Source organism: Ambystoma mexicanum, chromosome 6p, assembly GCF_040938575.1.
Source record: "Ambystoma mexicanum isolate Mex_15411 chromosome 6p, UKY_AmexF1_1, whole genome shotgun sequence".
NCBI classification, from domain to species: domain Eukaryota; kingdom Metazoa; phylum Chordata; class Amphibia; order Caudata; family Ambystomatidae; genus Ambystoma; species Ambystoma mexicanum.
In genome coordinates this window covers 1,498,346,853-1,498,371,659 of record NC_090935.1, presented here as the reverse complement: position 1 = coordinate 1,498,371,659, position 24,807 = coordinate 1,498,346,853, and the positions used below count along the sequence as shown (strand labels likewise).

Here is a 24,807-nt window from a genome sequence, read left to right as displayed (position 1 = left end):
ATGTGACAGTTCATATTAGAGGTAGAATTTGAACAGCTCATGTCTTGAGACGTAGTGGTGTAGTGGTTAAGGAGCTAGGCCCGATATCACGAGGTCTTGAGTTTGAATCATTGCAGAGTCTCTCAATTTTATTTTTACAAAGGATTATAATTGGCGCTTCCCATTTTTTTTTTAAAAAAGGAGGATTATAATTTGAAAAACGAAAAGCCAGGTGGCACATCTGATATTTGTTTTACCGTGGCATGTGAAACCTTTTTTTGGGGAATGGCATGTGACACCTGCCAGTGGAAGTGTCACTTGTGGTGACATGCAGTGGCACGTGTCACTGGCATATGACACATGCCATATTCGGCTCCTACCCCTTCTCGTGAAACACCTGTGTATGAGCTCGACGTAAATAAAGTAAATATACTTGGCGCTTCTCCGAGATGAATAAGCGCATTATAAATGCGCAATAAAAAAATACCTGCCCGTGCACGGCGTGGAGCACTCCTGCCTCCGCGATCCTCCTTCTAAGCACGTAGACGTCCCATGTGAAAACGTCACGACGACGTAACAGATACACGTCAGTATCGGCAAACTTTAAAACAAACACACAATGCTAGCGGGTCTCATAGGGACTTTAAATGTGATTGATAATGAAAGCAATACAAGGCCTCCGTTTAGCCTTCTCTCTTCCACGCATTGCAAAGGAGTAAATGAACAATCCCCTCCACGGGGAATGCCAAATCGCCCCCGTGCAGGAGAAGTAATTAACTGACCAGTTATGAATGGACATTCGTACCCATATGCGTCTGTCTGCATAAGACACATATCCCCCATCTGCTGCACATACCAAATCTTCCAACCCCCTGCCCCCCCCCCTCCAGAGAGGAGGATAACGTGGCTGTACTGTTCACCGGTACAGTGGAAGTCCCATTGAACGCATTGTGCCCAGCCCCACTCCATAAAACACACGTCGCATATCTGCATGCGAAAACCCCAAAACGAACTGAATCCACCTGTACTTTAAGTAAATCTCAACCCCCAAAATACACTATAGCCCCTCCCCAATATTGCCTCACCCCTGTGATGCACGTAACATATCCCAAAAACATACCGAAATAACGAAAAAAAAACGGAATGCGCCTGTACTTTAAGTAAATCTCACCCCTGGTGCACATTATAAACCACCAAAATACACAGAAATACCCCCTCCCCAATATTGACAATGACCATGAGATGATTTTAAAACTTACCAGAAACCAAATAACAATCAACTATACGAAATGTGCTTTGAAACGACAGAGTCGCTCTCTCAGCACCTTGCCTTCCACCTTGGTGGCTTACGACTGGTTCCCATCCGAGAAAAGGACCATAGCAACGGCCCGCCCCCTCTTCATCACGTGGTCTGTGATGTCATCCTGTGATTTCGTGGGAGCAATGAAGCGGTTCCGGGGCACTTTCTTGCTCGGGATGCAGCAGCAGCATTCGGAAAGCGGGAAGGTTGCGGCTGCCGGAGCCTTTGGCTTGTAGTGGGCATTTTATTTTTGATACCGAGAACGTTTATATGAGATCCTGGAGCGTCGGACTTGGTCTTGTCTGGGCAAGGCTCTGGTTGCCAGGCTGCAGGAGCAGCTGCAGTCCGTGTGCTCTTGGCTGGTTGCGAATACAATTAGCATTTTCTTCCGATATACCATGAACGTTCCTGCAAACCACCAGATTTCCTTAGGGAAGCGGGAAATTACATTTATTTTAAAAATCACGTTCAGCTATTCATCATGAAAGGTATGGAGGGCTAAGAAAAGGAACAGGAAGACAGTGGATGGTGGTGTTTAACTGATCAAAGGGGACTAATAGAGTAATTTAATCTTTCATGAGGGTGTGTTTAGGATGGGTGGTTTTAGATGGGTCGACTGGGGCTGAGCATCTGTTGCAAGTGGAAGGAAGGGGCATCTTGCTATGGAGGGAGGATGGGGCATTATGGTATTGGTCTAGACTAGGGGGAGGGATGGGGCATTTTGGTGGGGCCTGAATGGCTGGATAGGGCACGCTGGTGGAGGTCTGATGTGATGGGGCACATTGGTGTGGTTCTGGAGGAAGGGGGCACATTGGTGTGTGTCTGGAGTGAGGGATAGGAACATAGTGGTGTGGATCTGGGGGGATAGGGACAGTGGTATGGGTTTGCAGGGAAGGTTGGGATACATTGGTGTGGGTCTGGGGAGGGATGGGGACATGGGTGTGGGTCTGGAGGGAGGTATGGGCCATCTAGGTGTGGGTTGGGAGGGTAGGATGGGGCATCTTGGTGTGGTCCTGGAGGGAGGTGGTGGGGGCACATTCATGTGGGTTTGATGGGAGGGATGTGGCACATAGGTGTTTTTCCGGAGGGAGAGATGGGGCTAGTGGGTTTGGAGGGTGGCATGGGTCATCTAGGAGTGGGTTGGGAGGGTGGCATGGGGCATCTTGGTGTGGGTCTGGAGGCAGGGGGTGGGGGCAAATTGGTATGGGTTTGATGGGAGGGATGGAGGACATTGGTGTGGGTCTGGGGGTAGGGATGGGGCACATGGGTGTGTTTCCAGAGGGAGAGATGGGGCATAGAGGGTCTGGAGGGTGGCATGGGTCAACTAGGTGTGGGTTGGGAGGGTGGCATGGGGCATCTTGGTGTGGCTCTGGAGGAAGGGGTGGGAGCCCATTGGTATGGGTTTGATGGAGGGATGGAGCACATTGGTGTGGGTCTGGGGGTAGGGACTGGGCACCTGGGTGTGTTTCCGGAGGGAGAGATGGGGCACAGTGGATCTGGAGGGTGGCATGGGTGGTCTAGGTGTGGGATGGGGCATCTTAGTGTGGCTATGGAGGGAGGGGGTGGGGGCACATTCATGTGGGTTTGATGGGAGGGATGTGGCACATAGGTGTTTTTCCGGAGGGAGAGATGGGGCTAGTGGGTTTGGAGGGTGGCATGGGTCATCTAGGAGTGGGTTGGGAGGGTGGCATGGGGCATCTTGGTGTGGGTCTGGAGGCAGGGGGTGGGGGCAAATTGGTATGGGTTTGATGGGAGGGATGGAGGACATTGGTGTGGGTCTGGGGGTAGGGATGGGGCACATGGGTGTGTTTCCAGAGGGAGAGATGGGGCATAGAGGGTCTGCAGGGTGGCATGGGTCAACTAGGTGTGGGTTGGGAGGGTGGCATGGGGCATCTTGGTGTGGCTCTGGAGGAAGGGGTGGGAGCCCATTGGTATGGGTTTGATGGAGGGATGGAGCACATTGGTGTGGGTCTGGGGGTAGGAATGGGGCACATGGGTGTGTTTCCAGAAGGAGAGATGGAGCTCAGTGGGTCTGGGGGGTGGCATGGGTCATCTAGGTGTGGGTTGGGAGGGTGGCATGGGGCATCTTGGTGTGGCTCTGGAGGAAGGGGTGGGAGCCCATTGGTATGGGTTTGATGGAGGGATGGAGCACATTGGTGTGGGTCTGGGGGTAGGGACTGGGCACCTGGGTGTGTTTCCGGAGGGAGAGATGGGGCACAGTGGATCTGGAGGGTGGCATGGGTGGTCTAGGTGTGGGATGGGGCATCTTAGTGTGGCTATGGAGGGAGGGGGTGGGAGCACATTGGTGTGGGTTTGATGGGAGGGATGGGGCACATTGGTGTGGGTCTGGGGGAGGGATGGGGCACAGTGGGTCTGGAGGGTGGCATGGGTCATCTAGGTGTGGGTCGGACAGGGGATCTTGGTGTGGCTTTGGATGGGGGCACATTGTGGGACTGGGGGGGGGGGTGGTTCATCTAGGTGTAGGTCTGGGGGCAGGATGGGGGCATCTTGCTGTGTGAATGGAGGGATGGTGGCATCTTGGTGGAGTCTGCAATGCATAGGGGCACATTGGTGTTGGTCTTGTGGCACATTGGTGTGGGTTTGATGTGGGGGCTGGGCACATTGGTTTGGGTTTGATGGGAGGGACAGGGACATTGATCTGGGGAGGGATGGCCGCATATATGTGTGGGTCTGGAAGGAGAGGATGGGGCACATTGGTCTGGGGCATACTAGGATGGGTGGTTTTAGAGGGGGTTGGCTGGGGCTATCTGCGTGTGATTCAGTATCGACACATGGGCATCTGTTGCAAGGGGAAGGGGCATCTTGCTATGTGTAGGGAGGATGGGCCATTATGGTATTGGTATAGAGGGAGGGATGGGGCATCTTGGTGGGGTATGGATGGTTAGGGGCACGCTGGTGTGGGTCTGGCAGGAAGCGGAACATTGGTGTGGGTCTGGCGGAAGGGGCACATTGGTGTAGGGCTGGAGGAATAGAAACATGGTGTGGGTCTGAGTGGGGGGATAGGGACAGTAGTGTGGGTTTGGGGTACATTGGTGTGGGTCTGGGGGGGATGGGGCACATGGGCGGGTTTCAGAAGGGAGAGGTGTGGCACAGTGGGTCTGGATGTGGCATGGGTCATCTAGGTGAGGGTGGGATGGGGCATCTTGGTGTGGGTTTAGGGGGCGAGATGGGGCACATGGGCGTGTTTCCGGAGGGAGAGATGGGGCACAGTGGGTCTGGAGGGTGGCATGGGTCATCTAGGTGTGGGTTGTGGCATCCTGGTATGGCTCTGGAGGGAGGGGGTAGGACCATATTGGTGTGGGTTTGATGGGAGGGATGGGGCACATTGGTGTGGGTTTAGGGGGAGAGATGTGGCACATGGGTGTGTTTCCGGAAGGAGAGATGGGGCACAGTGGGTCTGGAGGGTGGCATGGGTCATCTAGGTGTGGGTTGGGAGGGTGGGATGGGGCATCTTGGTGTGGCTCTGGAGGGAGGGGTAGGACCATATTGGTGTGGGTTTGATGGGAGGGATGGGGCACATTGGTGTGGGTCTAGGGGAGGGATGGTGCACATGGGTGTGTTTCCAGAGGGAGAGATGGGGCACAGTGGGTCTGGAGGGTGGCATGGGTCACCTAGGTGTGGGGTGGGACGGGGCATCTTGGTGTGGCTTTGGAGGGAGGTGATGGGGGCACATTGTGGGACTGGGGGAGGGATGGTTCATCTAGGTGTGGGTCTGGAGGGCGGGATGGGGGCATCTTGCTGTATGGATGGAGGGATGGTGGCATCTTCGTGGGTTCTGCAATGCATAGGGGCACATTGGTGTTGGTCTGGGGGCACATTGGTGTGGTTTGATATGGGGTGGGGTACATTGGTGTGGGTTTGATGGGAGGGGTGAGGCACATTGGTGTGGGTCTATGGGGGGAGGGATGTGGCACATGGGTGTGTTTCCTGAGGGAGAGATGGGGCACAGTGGGTCTGGAGGGTGGCCATGGGACATCTAGGTGTGGGTTGGGATTGTGGGATAGGGCATCTTGGTGTGGCTCTGGAGGGAGGTGGTGGGGGCACAGTGTGTTTTTGGGAGGGATGGGGCACATGGGTGTGTTTCTGGAGGGAGAGATGGGGCACAATGGGTCTGGAGGGTGGCATGGGTCATCTAGGTGTGGGTTGGGGCATCTTGGTGTCGCTCTGGAGGGAGAGGGCAGGACCACATTGGTGTGGGTTTGATGGGAGGGACGGGGACATTGGTCTTATTGGTGTGGGTCTGGAAGGAGGGGATGTGGCGCATTGGTGTGGGTCTGGGGGATGGGGCATACTAGGATGGGTGGTTTTAGAGGAGGTTGGCTGGGGCTATCTGTGTGTGATTCAGGATCGGCACATGGGCATCTGTTGCAAGGGGATGGGGCATTGTGGTATTGTTCTAGAGGGAGGGATGGGGCATCTTGGTGGGGTCTGAATGGATGGAGAGGGGGGCATTGGTGTGGGTCTGGCAGGATGGGGCACATTGGTGTGGGTTTGGAGGGAGGGATAGTAACATAGTGGTGTGGGTCTGGGAGGAGGGATAGGGACAGTGGTGTGGGCTTGGGGGAGGTTTGGGGTACATTTGTGTGGGTCTGAGAGAGGGATGGGCACAGTGGGTCTGGAGGGTGGCATGGGTCATCTAGGTGTGGGTTGGGAGGGTAGGATGGCCTATTGGTGTGGCTCTGGAGGGAGGGGGTGGGGGCACATTTGTGTGGGTTTGATGGGAGGGCTGGGGCATAGTGGGACTGGACGGTGGCATGGGTTATCTAGGTGTGGGTTGGGATGGCATATTTGTGTGGCTCTGGAGGGAGATGGTGGGGGCACATTGGTTTGGGCTTGATGGGGGGATGGGCACAGTGGGTCTGGAGGGAGAGATAGGGACACTGGTGCAGGTCTGGAGTGAGGGATAGGGACACAGTGGTGCGTGTCTGGAGGGAGGCATGGGGACACAGTTGGTGTGTGTCTGGAGAGAGGCATAGGGACACAGTGGTCTGGGTCTGGAGAGAGGCATAGGGGCACAGTGGTGTGGGTCTGGAGCGAGGGATATGGACACAGTGGTTCGTGTCTGGAGGGAAGGATAGGTACACAGTGATGTGGGTCTGGAGGGAGAGGTAAGGACACAGTGGTGTGGGTCTGGGGACAGGGAGGGTTGGGGCGCAGTGGTGCGGGTCTGGAGAGTGGGAGGGTTGGGGCACAGTGGTGTGGATCTGGGGGCACAGTGGTGCGGGTCTGGGGACAGGGAGGGTTGGGGCGCAGTAGTGCAGGTCTAGGGACAGGTTTGGGGCACATTGGTGGGTCTGGAGGGAGGGATAGGGACATTGTGTGGGTCTGGAAGGAGGGTTGGGGACACTGGTGTGGGTCTGGAGGGAGGGATGGAGACAGTGGTGTGGGTCTGGAGGGAGAGATAGGGACACAGTTGTGGGTCTGGAGGGAGGGATAGGGAAACAGTGGTATGGGTCTGGAGGAAGGGTTGGGGTACAATGGTGCGAGCCTGGAGGAAGGGTTGGGGCACAGTGGTGCAGGTCTGGGTACCGGGAAGGCTTGGGGCACAGTGGTGCGGGTCTGGGAACAGGGACGGTTGGGCCGCAGTAGTGCGGGTCTAGGGGTGGGTCTGAAGGGAGGGATAGGGACATAGTGGTGTGGGTCTGGAGGGAGGAATAGGGAAACAGTGGTGTGGGTCTGGAGAGAGGGATAGGGACACAGTGGTGTAAGGCGGGATAGGGTTACAGTGGTGTGGGGAGGGAGGGATAGGGTCACAGTGGTGTGGGGAGGGAGGCATAGGGACACTGGTGTGGGCCTGGAGCGAGGGATAGGGACACAGTGGTGCGTGTCTGGAGGGAGGCACAGGGACACAGTGGTGTGGGTCTGGAGAGAGGCACAGGGACACAGTGGTGTGGGTCTGGAGGGAGGGATAGGGACACTGGTGCATGTCTGGAGGGAGGCATAGGGACACAGTGTTGTGGGTCTGGAGGATAGGGACACAGTGGTGCGTGTCTGGAGGGAGGGGTAGGGACACAGTGGTGTGGGTCTGGAGGGCGGGGTAGGAACACAGTGGTGTGGGTCTGGAGGGTGGGATAGGGACACAGTGGTGTGCGTCTGGAGGGAGGGTGGCGTACAATGGTGTGGGTCAAGAGGGAGGGTTGGCATACAGTGATGTGGGTCTGGAGGGAACGATGGGGACACAGTGGTGTGGGTCTGGAGATAGGGACACAGTGGTGTGGGTCTGGAGGGAGGGTTGGGATACAATGGTGCAAGTCTGTAGGGAGGGTTGGGGCACAGTGGTGCGGGTCTGGGTACCGGGGAGGGTTGGGCCACAGTGGTGCAGGTCTGGGAACAGGGACGGTTGGGCCGCAGTAGTGCGGGTCTAGTGGTGGGTCTGAAGGGAGGGATAGGGACATAGTGGTGTGGGTCTGGAGGGAGGTTTGGGGACACAGTGGTGTGGGTCTGGAGGGAGGGATATGGACACAGTGGTGTAAGGAGGGATGGGGACACAGTGGTGTAAGGAGGGATGGGGACGCAGTGGTGTAAGGAGGCATGGGGACACTGGTGTGGGTCTGGAGCGAGGGATAGGGACACTGGTGCATGTCTGGATGGAGGGAGGGATAGGGACACAGTGGTGTGGGTCTGGAGAGAGGCACAGGGACACAGTGGTGTCGGTCTGGAGGGAGGGATAGGGACACAGTGGTGCATGTCTGGAGGGAGGCATAGGGACACAGTGGTGCCGGTCTGGAGAGAGGCATAGGGACACAGTGTTGTGTGTCTGGAGGGAAGGATAGGGACACAGTGGTGTGGGTCTGGAGGTAGGGGTAGGGACACAGTGGTGTAGGTCTGGAGGGTGGGATAGGGACACAGTGGTGTGGGTCTGGAGGGTGTTAGGCAGAAACCTGTGCAGTTCCCTTAGGGACCACTGCAAAAGGCTTAAGACTACAGGTGTTGGCAGTAAACCCAATTGGTAGCAGTCTGTACCACCCAGATTTACCTGGTAGCTGTGGCTGAGAAGCCAGACTTCTCTCAAGAAGAGTTGGACAGTATATAGATTATACAAGATAGGTACCAAAATACAGTAGCACAAGCAAACACATTGCCCCTTCGAAAGACAGACCCAGGGGCAATCTAATTACCCCTACCAGTACTTCCACAATATGATGGTTTGTACTGGTTCTGTTCCCAATTGAAGACTAGTAAAGTCAATGGTGACTTTACATGCCCTGGGAGACAGTAGTCTGTCCCGGGGTATGGAGTCTATGTTTGGGGGTCACTGACACCCCTGTGTTACTGCACTGAGGGTGCTGTGTAACACACTTACCAAAAATACATGGCCCTATGGAGTAAAAGACCCCATAGCCCATAAAACACATTAGAAAGTCAAAGGCTATCTCAAATCATGTCTAAGAGTGGGAGAAAAAGAGTCTCACTCTTAGCAGGAGGAAAAAATAAACCCCAAAAATCCAGCAAAGCTGCTGGGCGACTCACTAGATTTGGGAAATTAGCCTTAACAGAGAATTCTCCCTAACAGAGGGTGGGGTAGGGACACAGTGGTGTGAGTCTGGAGGGTGGGATAGGGACACTGGTGTAGGTCTGGAAGGTGGGGTAGGGACACCGTGGTGTGGTCCGGAGGGAGGGTGGCGTACAGTGGTGAGGGTCAAGAGGGAGGGTTGGCATAAAGTGGTGTGGGTCTGCAGGGAACGATGGGGACACAGTGGTGCGAGTCTGGAGGGAGGGAAGGGGCGTAGTGGTGCGGGTCTGGAGGGAGGGATAGGGACACAGTGGTGCAGGTCTGGAGGGAGGGATAGGGACATGGTGTGTATCTGGAGGGAGGGATGGGGCATATGGCTGTGGGTCGTGAGGGATGAGGACATTGTGGGTGTGACGGGAGGCATAGGACACATTGGTGTGGGTCTAGAGGGAGGGATGGGTGCTCATTGGTCAGGGGAGGGATGGGGCATCTTGCTGTGAGGAGGGAGGTTGAGGCATCTTTGTATGGGTCTTGAAGGGATTGGGTAACTTGGTGGAGTCTGGGTCAGAAGGGGGCATTGTTGATCTGGAATGACGGGACAGGGCATATGATGGGGGCATGTCAGGTAATGATGGAGTATTTGGGTCTGAGTGAGGGCTTGAGCACTCTGTTGGGAAGGAAGGGGGCATCTGGGTTTGAATAGAGGGATGGGTTATGTATGTCTAGATTGAAGGATGTTGGTATATGGGAGGGGTGGGAGCATGTGTATGTTGAAGGGATGGGGTAATCGGGTGTGGGTATAGAGAGAGGGTGGATGGTGCCATCTGAGTGTGAGTCTGGAGGTAGAGGGTGAGGCATATGGGTGTGGCTCTGAGAGGTGGAGCTTCTTGGTGTAGGTATGGAGGGACGGATGTTGGTGTTTGTGGGTTCGTAGGGAGGGATGGTGGCATGTGGGTAAGGAGGGTGGTGGCATTTGAATCTTGAAAATGTGTTTGGAAGGAGAAATGGGGCATTTGAATGTGAATTGGGACATGTAGGGCTGGGGTATCTGCTTGTGAGTGGGAGCATGAAGGAACATGAACAGCAGAGCAGCCGTAGGGAGAGCCGCGGCCCGACCTCAGTTGCATCCCAGGCATGCACTCACACAGCCCGGGGCACCTCTCGCAGAGAGGTCCGGGGTGCATGGGAAACCAGGCGCCGGCGAGCAAAGATTGCCTTCCACCATTGGGGGGGACCGCAACCCAGCAGATGGATGGGGACACCTGGCAGGGTTGGGTTAACCTGCTGGGGGTGTCCCCAACCATGCACCAGAAAGGAAGCCCTGTGCGGCCCCCTCTCGTCACCAAGCAGGCCGCTGCGCTGGCCGGGGCCATGCACTCCACTTTGACCGGCCAGTGGGTGGGCATTGGTGCGCGCACCTCGGTCAGCACGGAAGCCCCGAATGGGGGCAGCCGGGAGCCGAGGGAAACCTGACTTTTGCCTATTATAGAATAGAACTGACCAAGTCTGGTGCCCTGCAAGTATCTGTCCTGCCCTGAGTTGGGGGCGTACATTGTGGTGATTGTGAAAGCCCCCCCATTGTAGCTGGACGAAGAGGAATCTACCTTCCTTGTTGGCTTTTGTGCCTATTATTTCGACATCAGGTAGGTGTCTAAATGCTATGAAGACCCCTCAAGCTTTGTTCTTGTCGTTGGCCTGCAGAACCTAGGTGTACCCTCTCAACTTCATTCTGTCTGTCTTGCTTACTGATATGGGTCTCCTGGAGCGTCACAATGTCGGGCTTGGTATCCTGGAGGTGGTTCTCCAGTTTCCGTCTCTTTAGTCGGTGTGTTTAGTCCTCTAACATTGAGCTTTAGTATTTGGATCCCTTTTCCCGCTACCCATACCTCGTTATGCCCTGAGAGTAACCATGTCGAAGCAATCCCCCTCGATTTAAGCCTCCCCACCCTACCTTGCCTCTCGCCCCCTCCGGCTGGACTCGGCTAAACTTCCCCAGGCTGTAACATCGCCCCCTCCGACTGGACTCAGCTCAAGTTCCCCAGGCTGTAACGTCGTCCTAAATTGCCGGATCTCGTTCCCATCCCGGAGAATAACTGTGCAGGGAGAACCATTCCTCTGCTCTCCCCTGTTTCCAAGATCCGTCACCCACCCGTCTCCCGGAGCCGACCCTTAGGCTGACATTCCCTTTGTAACCCCATCTGGTCTTAACCCACCGCTGCTGTTCAGTGGACAGTCTATTCAGCCTGGGGCTTCGATTGCTGCCCACATGGGCCCCCAAATTGTTTGCGTCTTGTCTTTGACCTCTCAACTCTCCTCCACTCCCATGGCTTCTCTTGGTGGCCTTCATATTCTGGCCTCCTATTATGTCCTCCCCCTGCATCCCCTTCTTCTTCAATATTCAGGAACTTGGGTCCCTCATCCAACATGGTGATGTGGTGTTGGCGCCCTTCCCACTTCAAGACCATTCCAAAGGGGAATGTCCACCTGGATCTTATCTGGGCTTTGGTCACTGGGCCCATTTGCCTCCTCATTGTTAGTATGGATTTGGCTAGGTCCTGGAAAAGTTCTATGATGGCGCTGTTCACCTTTATCAGGGTTGCTTTCCTCGCCGCTTGGAGGATCAATTTGTATTGGTCACATTGCTGTAAAGCCATCACCACTTCTCTTGGCCTGGCCTCGGGTTCTTCTCGCTGCGGACCCACGCAGTGAATTCTATCTATGAGAATTTCTCCTCCAGCCATGTGCTGCATTGTTTCCCTGAGGTCGGCATCGCTCACACTTTCTGGCAGCCCCTTCACCCTGATGTTGGACCTTCGCAAGTGGTTCTCCAAGTCCTTGGCTTGGAGCTCCATGTTGTGTGTCGCTACCGCCTGCTGCTTCGCTAATACATCTATCTTCCGGGTGTTTGAGTTATTGAATGGCGTTTTCATTTGTATCAATTCAACTGTCGCCTTCGATTAACTGCAGGGATTGTGCAAGTTCTGTGCGTATTAGGCTTAATTGTGTCTGAAGGGCAGCCATTATTTGGTCAGTGAATGCCTTAAAGCACTGTTGCAGCACCTTACTCGTGACCTCTTGCCCCTGTGTCAGCGTCAGAGGTTCCTCTGACTGACTGCTGCCTCCCTATCACCGCTGGATCCTCTTCCTCCGGGGCTTCCCCCTCATTTCTCCATAGCTGTTGGAGGGTCCCTTCCTGTTTTCTTGAGATCTTGGCCCTTTAGGGGCCCTTTTTGGCCTCCTTGGGCTTGTTATGCAACATTGCCTTGTGATGGCGAGTGCCTGCCTGCACCTTGCTGTAGGGGGCTTCTTCCCAAGCCTCTGAGGTTCCTCTTGACCCTGGAGTATTGGCCAGTTGTTCCGTATGAAGGGGATGCTTCTCTCTCCCTCCTGTGTGCAGTGGGGGTCTAGCTCCCCTTTAGAGCCTGGGTTGGTTGCCCCGTGGGGGCCGTGGGGCTAGTACGCTCAAAGGTGAAAGTGGTCAAGGTTGCGGTGTCACACTGGGCACGAAGCCCAGGAGCTTCTTGAATTTCTTCCTGGGGTGCCCCTGGGCTCCCACCGCTCCTGAGCCTCTAAGTACGCTCTTGCCCCCCTGGAGGTTCCTTCTTGGTTAATGGCAGGGCTGGTTTTCATAAGGGTGGGCGGTGGAGCGAAGCAGTGCTCTCCTGCAGAGTCAAATGCTGGGGGTTGGGAGCATGCGCCGCCCACCCCTCCCCCGGGTTCCTTCCCTGCCCGTTAGCGGGGGGGTGCTGCAGGAGACTTAGTGCTGTCACCCTTATATTACTGCAGTTTGCCTCTGATGTTGCTGAATGGTATGGGCTTGGGCCTTTGCCAGGGTCTGGGTATGCTGCGGGTCTCATGCTGTAGGGGGTCCCCTTCCAAGTGTAGGTTAAGGTGCGCTGGGGCAGATGCTTTCATAAACCTCCATATCCATTGTTTGGGAGGGGAGCATCTTGCGTGTGCCTGCTTCATGGCTGACAACTCCCTTAATTATGCCTGCTTACCCTCCGCCAGCTGGGACGCATCACAGCTCATGGGGGGTCCTGCGCCGCGTGGCTTGTGGAGGCCCTGTGCCGCGTGGAGCCGGGCTTGATTTATGGGGCACAGGCAGGCACAGGATTTCAGGGGAACACTAACCGTTCCCTCGCAGTTGTAGCTGGGTGTCCGTGCCGCGCCGGCTCTGCTGGATTTCCGCACTGCGGTGCTTGTGCCATTGCGTCCCGGCGGGCGCGCTGGTCTGGCAGCTTTGTCTCCCCCAGGTCGGCCGCTGGGGATCCGCGGTGGTCCGCTCACACTCCCAGTCTCGCCTATGTTACTGTGACTGAATGGGCACCTTGCATCTTCTGCACCACCCATGTGGGTTCTCTCTGATCTCCTCCGGCTCGACTGCCACTCCCCACACAGGCATCGCTGCTGGCGGCCTCAGGTCCGCTCACTCTGCCCCCAAAAGCTTTCTTGGGGACCACTCGGTCCGCGGGTCATCCCCTTTGCTTTTGCTGCCCTAGGGTCTTGTTTTTAACGCTGCTTATTGCTCCTTTTTCGGGTGGCTGGGGAGGAGCGCGCTCCTCGTGGTGGAGTGGTCACGGGGGCCATCTTGGAATCTTCTTGTGAAGCTTCTTGAAGCCTTAGTCTGCCTTTTCTTGAGTAATCTTTCTTCTTCCTCACTTTGTCAATCAATTTTTCATCCAGGACATGGCACACAGGGTGTGCTGGTCTCCAACGTTGACGATGTGGCTTGGCTGCACGACTTGGGCAGCGCCGGTGCTTATTACTTGACTTATCTGCCGCCTTTTGATACTGTTGACCATGGTCATCTGGGCTGGCCTTTCTGGTGCTGTTCTTTCCTGATTTTCTTTGTTTCTCTCTAACCGAACAGTCGATTGCCATCCCCCCTTTTCACTCTGTGCCGTCTGCCTTGAGATGTGGAGTCCCTCAGGTTTCCTCCATCTTCCAGGTTTTGTTTAACATGTACGTGAAACCTCTTACCAAGCTTATCTGCTCTCACGGCTTCCAATGTTATTCTTAACAGATGACACAGATCCTGGTCCATTTAGATCTCTCTTGTCGAGACAGCAACCAGGTTTAGGGCCTGTCTCGAAGCTGTAGGTGCATGGATGTGTAATAGCTGTTTCAGGGGAAACAATTGAGGTGTTGGGCCCTCCTTCCTATGCCTTTTGGACCTCCTCTTTTTGGCCATCTTTAGGGGTAAATATATTGTCTTTTCTGTCTGCGGAATCTCTGATAAGTCCAGTATGTCAAAGGGGCTATCTTCAACTGAAAACCCCATAGTAAGGTTCTTTGTTTACCCCTTTCTGTCAAGGAGTTCCCCGCCTTCTCACCTGAGTTCGATCTTTGCTGGATTTCTTGATCGATGTCTTCTTGCGGACTGATCGAGTCTTGAATAAGGCGGCACAAATCTATTCCGACTCCAGCGTGCGTTCAAAGTTCCGGGATGTAAGGATCAAGGAATCCGGGAAATTAACAGAGTGCGCAACTAGCACACGAGTCCAGGAATCAAGAAAGGAAGGAAAGGGACTAGGAATGGGATAGGCTGGGAGAAGCAAGGGAAACAATACCGCGAGCTACGGAGCACACGTCTGGTCGCTACTTCGCAATAGCATTGAGACGCGCGGAGCCGCGGGAGGCGTGGTCTATAAATATAACATGCTACGTCTAAAGTGTAGAGCGAGGAAGGTCTTTCACAGTGGACGGCCATGTTGGAAGTATAAGGGAGTGTAAGTCCCGTTGAGACAAGGACCAGGTAGTCCAAAAGGGGCGTGTTCTGTAGTTCATGACACTTTCTCAGTTATGTGCCCCCTGTGGTGTCCTTACTTGTTATGTCTTCAATGGACCAATGCAATGCCCTATTTCTGGCACAAACCGTCTACTTCTTATGGCACCTTCAGGTCCTGCAGAACTCTGCAGCCAGAGTAGCCACTTACACACCTAGTTGTGCTCACATTACTCCATTTGCACACCATCTTCATTGGCTACCCATGGCCAAGCCCATTCAGGTCAAGGCCTAATGTCTAGTTCATCATGCCTTTTATGGAACGGGGGCAGAATATCTACAGGCCAAATTCTGTTTGTACATTCCTGCTCGGCCACTCCGCTTGGTAAATGCCTGATGTTAAATACTGACAAAACTGCCTTGTACATATAAATCCATTGTACATCCATATAAAAGTGTTGTGTGCAAAATGCATCATAAAGTCAAAGCAGAACCATATTACTTCAAGGCAAATCGTAACTATTGGAAATGCCAGACTAAAGTGTAAAGAGTATAACGGATTCAAAAAGTGCCAGGTGTGCTTGAGAAAAGTGTCAAGTGTTTCTGAGTTCATTCCAGTCTAATCGCATTTTTAATTTTAGGCAGTGCAAGTTGCTTTTCATGTTATTTTAACTCACTGTCCTATAAAACCATATTTTTTGTGACATTGTTAGCTTGGAAATGTTCTTTCTGAGATCTTTAGTTATCTATAGTTTACCTGTACTTGTTCACACTACAGCACCATTATGAAAAGCAAATAATGTATAGATCAATAATTGTGTCACAAACCTCCGGCACTGTGTAATCAGCATGCCCCTGCTGAAGGTGTGAAGTTGTGATATCTGTTGAGCCCTTACAGGAAATATTGTGACACAAGATTGTGAACATTTGCAATAATAAAGTTTACTTTTTCTGATATCCAATTCTTGCATGTGCAGTTATGAGAACTGTTTTTCCATAAATGTTTCACTGTTCGGCCTATTTTTCTTCCAATCCCCCCAGGTAAAGCAGGTTCACTCCATATGGCTCCACCAATCTGATCTTTGGTTTACACATGTATATGTATTATTTGTTGCTTTACAGTGTAAGCACTTGGCATAATAAAAACACTTCAGTTACCCAATGGTTTGTCTATTTCTTTAAGCTAATGTGTTTTGTTTTTAACCCCTTAACTGCCAATGCCCCCCATGCCAAGCCCTTTTTTGGTGGTTTCAGTATGTCGCCATTCAATTCCTTGTAACTTTTTATTTTACATGTGATATCTCGCCCACATTTGGCCCCCTTTATTCCCACATGTAGGTGGTCATAACGCCACCTAGGAATACTAGTTTAGAGAAAATAACCAAAAAGAGAGCAAATTTTGTGTTTTTTCAGAAAATTCCAATACATTGGTGTACAAAGAAGCCTGTGGTTGTTTCCTTGTGAGAGCTAGGAAGAAATGGTTTGCTGTGCAGAATTTACCATTTTCCAGGCTTTCAAGAACAGGTTGAGTGGAAACCAAAAAAAAAATACATTTTTATATAGTTATCATCTGAGATCTATGCGAGTGTACCCCTTTCCCCCCCCCCCCCCAATAGTCCATGCGTGGACGGAATGGAAGAGGAGGGTAGGAAAGCTCAAAGGGAAGATCAAGGCATACATTTCTGAAAGGTAGACCAAATTCCAAGTTTAGGAAAGGGTGATTTGTGCAGGTCAGGCTACATCTATGTTGGGGAAATGCGTATAGTTTGGGGAAAGGTTTAAAAACTAACAGTTCAAAAAAGGTATGTGCTGGACATGGTTGGACCTGTAAGGTAATGGCTTCTGTGAATATTGAGGAAAGCAATGCCCTGCTACATTCCCCTGACTTTTCCAGTTAGGAAATTGCATTTTTTTTTGTTGCATTTTTTTTTGTATTGTTTCACAAAACGAGCAATACTACAAGCCACAAACTGAGCCATGATACACAGGAATTGTATGCGACGACCTAAACAGACATACTTAGCATGTGTAAATAAGGAAAGTAAATGTGAGGAAAGGCAAGCATACAATTTTTGATAGAGCACAGGCAGACCTTATGAAGGGTAGGTGACTTGAGCAGGTTACAAAAGCATACAGTGCCTAAATCAGCAAATACATGTAGTTAACATTTGGGAAATTAAAGGGTTGTGTAACAAAGTGCAGTAGCAAATGTATAAAAATGTTATGAAAACCAAGAAAAGAAAACAAATGTCCTACATTCCCACATGTGTTCCGATGAAAACTGTACCTCATGTGTCGATGTACCTACCTGGGTGCAAATGGAAAAGGCTAAACCACTGGTAACCCAAGTGTTTCAGGAGAGCAGACTCCCGTAGGAACCCACAGAGGTCTGAAATTGCCCTAGAGTTTATTGCCCAAAAGCCTGGCAAAGACTGAAATTTAGGAGGGGAAAAAACACAATTTTCAGACATTTCCAACCTGGAAACTACTGAAACATACCACCAGCAACACATGTCCTACCTTCCCACAGGTGTCTGGATGAAAACAGTACCTCATGTATGGGTGTACTTATCTGGGTGAAAAAGAAAGTGTTGACCGTCCCCAAGTCCAACGGGAGTCTCAAGGAGCACCAGCAGGGTCTCCATCTGTTCCCTGAGGGGGAATTCTGTAATGCTGCCTAGCCAGAGCTCCAGGATGGTCGGGGGTGATTGGCCTTGGATGACTGTACCATGTGGGTCCACCAACACCAAGCGCAGCTGCACTCCCAGGGAGCCCGAGGAGGGTCCCCGACCTTTCCCAAAGGGAGAAGCTGTAACGGGCCAGCCAGAGCTCCAGGATAGTTGGGGGTAATGTTCCTGGTCTTGGGCAGCTGTCTCCCATATGGAGTGACTATCTCCAAAGCACAGCAGCTGTCCCAGGGAGCCCTGACAGGGTCCCCTTCCCTAAGGGAGTGGGACTCTTCCTGGAACCGCTGCTGAACTGTGGGTCGTTCATCCCACATGGGAGACAGCCGCACAAGGCCGGGGACATCACCTCCAACCGTCTTGGAGCTCTGGCTGGCCTCTGTTACAGCTTTCCCCCACCAGGGAGCCCTGGCAGTGTGCCAATACCTCCTTGAATGGAAAAGCTGCAATGCAGCCTAGCCAAAACTCCAGGACGGCTGGAGGTGATGTCCCCGGCCTTTGACATCTGTCTCCCATGTGAGTCCACCATCCCCAAGTGCAGTGGCAGCCGAAAGGGGCCCGGCAGGGTCCCCTTCACGGAGAGAAATTGTATAATGCAGGTCAACCCATAGCTCCAGGATGGTCAGGGGTGCTGTCCCTGGCTTTGGGTGGCTGTCCCTCGTGTGGTTTGACTGTCCACAAACCCAGCAGGGGTTACAGGGAGCCTCAGCAGGGTCCACGTCCTTCCCAGAGGGTGAAGCTGTAACCAAACCCAGCCAGAGCTCCAGCACGGTTGGGGGTGCTGTCCCTGGCCTTAGGCAATCGTTTCCCATGTGGGTCTACCGTCCTCGAGCACAGCGGCTGTCCCAGGGAGCCCTGGCAGGGTCCCTTTCCTTTCCCGGAGGGAGAAGCTGTAATGCAGGCCAGCCAGAGCTCCAGGAAGGTGGGGGTGATGCCCCTGGCCTTGGGTGGCTGTCTCCCATGTGGGTTGACTGTCCCCAAGTCCAGCTGTAGTTCTGGGGAGCCCTGACAGGGTCTCCATTCCTCCCCGGAGGTGAAATCTGTAACGCAGCACAGCCAGAGGTGCAGCCTGGGCTTGCAGACAGTCAACCCACATGGGAGACAGCCGCTCCCAGGGAAACACCAATGTTTTGCTGGCATGGGAGAAATTTGTGGCCTGACCCTGCGTTTGTGTCCCATCCCACCAAAATACCTCCCAGACTGCCCAATCCTGTAGAATAAAAAAAACTACTTGCATAACGTTGGAGCTCCTTGCGTAAAGAAACCTGCAAGCAAAACAAAAAACATTCATTACCTATGTTCAGCCAAGCAAAAACAAATAACTATCACACTCTGATCACTGCCCCCTTTCAAGCCATCCCTGGTGGTCTAGTGACCCTCACACCCCAGTAAAAACACATTTACCCCTTCCTAAGGGCCGATTTTTATTAGGACTATTAGTGACCATAACACAATTTAACAGTATAATTATAGGTTTATGGATTTTGGTCGACTGACCCCCATGCCGCCTCCCAACTGGTTGAAAATCCCCTGCCCCTTCCCCTCATTTTCTTTACATTTTTGAAACCACCGAAGGTAGAAGGTGGGTTGGGGTCAGGCCATATTGGATTGTGTAAGATGGTGGTGGGGTGACCTACCCCAAAATCTGAAATTAAAAAAACTTCGGTCCAAAACATTTGGAAAAAATTCAACTAGTTCAGGTTCAATTTGAACACATAGATCCATAATTATGCCAACGGCTATGATCACTTTGGTCCAATTAAATGGCTATAAGAAACCTTAAACCATGAACTGATAACTCTAGTAATATAATAAATGAAAATAAGGCCTACTTTAACAATGTAAATACTTTCATGGAATATACATGACTGAAAATATGAAACTGTCAATGAAAAGAATTACATATTGAGTACAACAACGAGCTGAGTGACGGCATAAAAAAGGAGAGAACTTTGACCATGTTTCTAGGTGGACACATAGGAATGAAGCTACGAGACCATGGGGGGGGGGCTGTACCTTCAGAAAGATAATAGCCAGCATACAAGGCGTCTACCCTATCCACTTTATCCTTTGCCAGGTACCAGTCTGTAATTCAAGACCTGGTAGAGTTTTGAAGAATGAACAACTCTGCATTAGAAGGCCAAAAGATCTGAGGGTATTGTCTTTGATCCCACTAAAAGTACATTTGAATACACAGTCTGCAGGATGGATTGTGGAAAAGACCTACTTGAGCTTGGGTATGCAATGAAGTTGGCAGATGAGGTTCAAGGTTGGCAGAGTTATTGTGCAGCTGCCTGCAGGAGGCACCATGGTGGGGGTCAGGCAGCTACCATGACAGCACTGCTTGATTTCAAGTTGGCAGCTGACAATTTATAACTGATACAAATCGCTAGATCTCAAGATGGTGAGTTACTCAGAAAGCCAATCACTTTGTCACGTACACACAAGGACTTGGGCACATTCATTAACACACTTCCTTTTCCAGTATCAAAAGGGGCAGGACTATACAGGGAGGCTTTAGTAGAAGGCCTAGTATGGGAGTTTGCAAACAAGTGTTGCAGTAAAGAGCGGAGTAAAAGAGGAAGAAGGAAGGCGAAGTGGGTGGAAGGAGAGTAAGACTAGGTGGATGGGAGAGGATGGTAAAGATGCATCAAATGAGGGGAAAGGTGAGAGCAGTGTCAAGGGGGAAAACTAGCAAGGGGGAAAAGGAGAGATGGAAGGTGAGACACGATAAAGGAGGAAATTACTTGGAGAACAGTTTAAAAGGTCCAGACAAAATTGGTGTAGGAAGATGAGGGCCACCAATAGAGGAACATTTTGGGAGAGGTACTGAGGAACAAAAGGAAGGTGGAGGAAGGAAGAAGTGCAGAAGGTGGACCCTGAAAATAAGGTAAATGCTGTGGAAGAAGGCCTGTGTCCTTTAAGAAGTATGCTGGCTGGCGCCCGGTTGTACATCTTAACCGAATAACTAGCCCATCAAAAGTAGAGAGGGGTAGTGGAAAGACTAGGACGAGTGCAGTACCCTGGGTAAACCAACTTAACTCTCAACACCAAGCTGAGTGGGCATCTCTTCGGTTTCTGGCCCTGCCAATAAGCCCAGGACAGACAAATGGTCTTTCTGGCAAGGAGAACAAACAAATCTTCATGCCTAATATGGCCAATGCGTCATCAATCCTAAGAGGGTCAACCCATGCTCATATAGAGCACTAGAGGGAGACTGACTGAACTATTCACACTTGGCAATACAACACTAGTTGAGTAATATTAGAATACGGAAAGTGGCCGTGGGAATAAAGTCCTCTAGAAGAAAGGGGGACTCCTTACAGTGTTAGCAATGTCAGCAGGGGGAATGTTATGGGTGTGGAATGCGAACAGAGAACACTAGTAGAGAATGCAAGGCAAGTTGTACGGTGGTTGGTGTAAAGGTGAGGATAGAGAGAGTTGTTACAGCATAAAGATGAACTTAAAAGAAATTAAGTCACACATACTGGCTGTGTTCTGGTTCACTTCCTTAACTGGTAATGAGTTGCAGCAATGACAAAGATCCTGCACTTGCCATAGATTGTGGTTGCCCTGGCTGAGCAGGTACATGGTTAGTTGCACAGTCGAATAGTGGCTCACTCTTCAGGCATGTATTGGGGTGTATCTGGGCTGTGCGTGAGCCTCTGAGGACACAGGAAGCACCCAAGCAGCATAGCCGTGCATGCACACAACAGAACACGTGATCCAAGGACGCATTGTCCGGTGTTGCAAGTTGTTACCTGGTAATTTTAGACATGATAAGGAGCTGACATGTCTGTTGCTTATCAATGTGACAAGCTGAAGGCCTTCACTGTGGGCCCTGTGCTCCGTGCTGTGCCCGTCCCACATGCAGTGTAGTGACCGAAAGAATTACTTGTACACATAAAGAAGGGAGAATGCAGTAGCTCAATTGGCTGTTACTCTGAAATGCTTTTTTTCATTGCACCTTAAAAGGGAGATTACAGACATTTGTCCCTCTGAACAAGGTGACAAATACCAAGAGCACGAAAATAGGGAAGCAACAGAAACTAATTTAAAGATTATGGCAAATATACCAGGCACTCTGTTATTAAATGGAAAGAAAGATTCCAGAAGTATATGTTGGCAGTATATGGTCCTAATTATTTGAGTAAAAAGAAAGAAGCACTGTTTCATTGTCAAGGTCGGGCTGGAAAACAATTTCTTAAAACTAGCTGAATGCATCAAGATGGGCAACCAGTTTTATATATGCATAGCCAAGATGGACAAGCATTACGAGGTGAAGGGGAATAACATTTTTGCTTGTTGTCAATTTGCCAACAGACCACAGAAATATTGTGAGACCACTGAGGAGTTTGTTACAGCACTGTGAGGGTTGGCTATAAAGTGGTGTTTTGAACGCTATCAGAAAGAGTACATTCTGTACAAGGTGATGATCAACAGGAGAACAAGAGGTCCCTCGTCTAGTTGGAACTAGCCCACTCACACTTAAGCAGCTATTTCCCATTAGAGAAATGGCCCTCCGACCTGGAGAGGCAGAAAAGTCGGAGGGGCGTTTCTCTAATGGGAAATAGCTGCTTCAGTGTGAGTGGGCTAGTTCCCATTAGACAAGAGGACCTTTATGCCTTTCCAGACCAGAGGGCCGTTTCTCTAATGGGAAATAGCTGCTTCAGTGTGAGTGGGCTAGTTCCCATTAGACGAGAGGATCTTTTTGCCTTTCCAGGTCGGAGGGCCGTTTCTCTAATGGGAAAGAGCCTTCTCAGTGTGAGTAGGCTAGTACCCATTATTATGCAGGTCTTGGCCACTAGAGGAGCAAAAAGGGCCCTTTCTCTAATGGGAACTAGCCTTCTCAGTGTGAGTAGGCTAGTTCCCATTAGACGAGAGGACCTTTCTGCCTCTGCAGGTCGGAGGGCCGGTTCTCTAATGGGAAATAGCTGCTTCAGTGTGAATGGGCTAGTTCCCATTAGACGAGGGGACCTTTCTGCCTTTCCAGGTCGGAGGGCCATTTCTCTAATGGGAAATAGCTGCTTCAGTGTGAATGGGCTAGTTCCCATTAGACGAGAAGACCTTTCTGCCTCTGCCTGTCGGAGGGCTGTTTCTCTAATGGGAAATAGCTGCTTTAGTGTGAGTGGGCTTGTTCCCATTAGACAAGAGGACCTTTTTGCCTTTCCAGGTCCGAGGGCCGTTTCTCTAATGGGAAATAGCTGCTTCAGTGTGACTGGGCTAGTTCCCATTAGACGAGAGGACCTTTCTGCCTTTCCAGGTCGGAGGGCCGTTTCTCTAATGGGAAATAGCTGCTTCAGTATGAATGGGCTAGTTCCCATTAGACGAGAAGACGTTTTTGCCTTTCCAGGTCGGAGGGCCGTTTCTCTAATTCTCTAATGGGAAATAGCTGCTTCAGTGTGAATGGGCTAGTTCCCATTAGACGAGAGGACCTTTCTGCCTCTGCAGGTCGGAGGGCCGCTTCTCTAATGCTAAATAGCTGCTTCAGTGTGAATGGGCTAGTTCCCATTAGACGAGAAGACCTTTGTGCCTTTCCAGGTCGGAGGGCCGTTTCTCTAATGGGAAATAGCTGCTTCAGTGTGAATGGGCTAGTTCCCATTAGATGAGAGGACCTTTTTGCCTTTCCAGGTCGGAGGGCCGTTTCTCTAATGGGAAATAGCTGCTTCAGTGTGAATGGGCTAATTCCCATTAGACGAGAGGACCTTTCTGCCTTTCCAGGTCGGAGGGCCATTTCTGTAATGGGAACTAGCCTTCTCTGTGTGAGTGGGCTAGTTCCCATTATTATGCAGGACATGGCCACTGGGGGCAAAAAAGGGTCATTTCTCTAATGGGAACTAGCCCACTCACACTGAAGCAGCTATTTCCCATCTGAGAAATGGCCCTAACAACCGATGGTCCTTTTCTCGGATGGGAACTAGTATCAACCCTTCCACCTCGTGCAAAAATAATGATGATGTGAACGTTGAAACCCACGTGATGCAGAGCAGCCCACGTGGGGGAGTCGCAGCCGGGGGAGACGCGAGGAGTTGAACTCACATGCGCTTACAAACACACAGAGGAGGCGGACCCAGGCAGGGCGGAGCGGTGACTGGGAGGAGGGTGCTGGGCTCGAGGAGGTGGAGCGGATTCTCGAGGCAGATGCAAGGAGTGCGTGTGCTTGGAGGAGGCGGTAAGAATGGGTAAGGAGAAAGGGAAGGTTGGAAAGAAGGGAGGGGTGGAGGAGGAGGTGAAGAGGGAGAGAACGGCGACTGTGAAGTCTACACCTGTGTGGGGGGGGAAGAGGAAAGGGAAGAGCGCCATCGTAGCAGGTCTCCACAGAGGGATGATGGAGTGGGGCTGGACCGGGGCCACTCTGGAACGGTGACTCAGGAAAAGTGCGTTTTGAAAGGGCTGGAAGCCTCAGAGAGCAGTGGGTCTGGGGAGGAGAAGATGCAGGGTGACAGTGTGTGGAAGGTGGTGTTGAAGCCTGAGAGTCGAGAGAAGACGTTTCTGGGGGTGAATCCGTTGGAAATTGCTAGATGGGTGAAGGCGGCTATGGGGGATGTTACTCGGGTGCTAGTGGAGGCTGGGGGCCGGTTGTTGGTGGAGGGGACGGATGCTGGTAGCAAGGCTAAGATTCTGGAGGTGGGTTGTCTGGGTAGACATGCGGTGCGAGTATTTGATCAAAGTGGTGTGTCGTGTAAGGGGGTGTTGTATGGTGTGCCGGTGTCCATGAATATGTCTGAGGTGGAGGAGCAGCTGGCGGATGTGGGGGTAGTGGAGGCGTGGAGGCTGGGGAGGAGAGATGCACAAGGGGATGTGGTGTCAACGACTGTGGCAGTGAGGTTTGCGAGAACGGAGTGTCTGGAGGTGGTGGAGATGGGTTCCGTGTGAAAGTTTATGTAGCGATGCCGTTGAGGTGTTATAAGTGTCAGCAGTTTGGACATGTGGCAAGTGTGTGCAGGAATGAGAGGCATTGTGGGAGGTGTGGAGGAGATCATGATATTAAGGAATGCAAGGTGGAGACCCCGGAGAAGTGTGTGAATTGTGGGGGGGGCACTCTACTGCATTTAGAGGGTGTGAGAGCCATAGGGTGGCGCAAGAGGTGGTGCAGGTGAGGGCGGCAGAAGGTTTGTCTTATGCGGAGGCAGTGGCAAAGGTGAAACCGGTACGAGTAGTGAATGAGGTGTGTGGGAGAGAGCCGGTGGTGGATGAGGCTGCGGGAAGGAAGAGAGTGGTGGGAGAGGTGAAAGGCGTAGAAATGATGGTTGTCCCGAAAACTGAGTTTATGTGCTTTATAGTGAGTGTGCTGGAGCTGGTTCAGGGGAATTTGTCAATCAGTGTGTCGGATCTTACGAAAGGAGTGGTGGAAGCAGGGAGGAGGTTTTTGAATGTTGTGGATGTGTTGGAAAAGGATGTGTTCAGGATGGTTACTAAAGTGAGAAAGCAGAGTGTGGTGTCGGCCTAAGGATTTTGCAGTGGAACGCGAGGAGTTTGTTGAGGAATGGGCAGGAGTTGAAAGCAGCGCTGTGTGGGGAATTGAATGTTGATGTGGTTTGTATTCAGGAGACGTGGTTAAGGGGTGATCTGAGGTTTGTGATTCCGGGTTTTGAGTTGTTTCGTAAGGATAGGTTGGAGGGGAGAGGGGGGGTGTGGCTCT

General features: G+C 52.0%; 1 protein-coding gene across 2 annotated transcripts in view; it reads right to left on the bottom strand.

Annotated features, from left to right (window-relative positions):
* The window catches only part of MRPL1 (mitochondrial ribosomal protein L1), a 658,446-nt gene extending 657,072 nt beyond the window's left edge, over positions 1-1,374 (bottom strand). For both annotated transcript variants that reach the window (XM_069626339.1, XM_069626340.1), the window contains exon 1: positions 1,239-1,374. The gene's annotated coding sequence lies outside the window, so the exon portion shown is untranslated. The remainder of the gene's footprint in view (positions 1-1,238) is intronic.
* Positions 1,375-24,807: the final 23,433 nt, after the last annotated feature.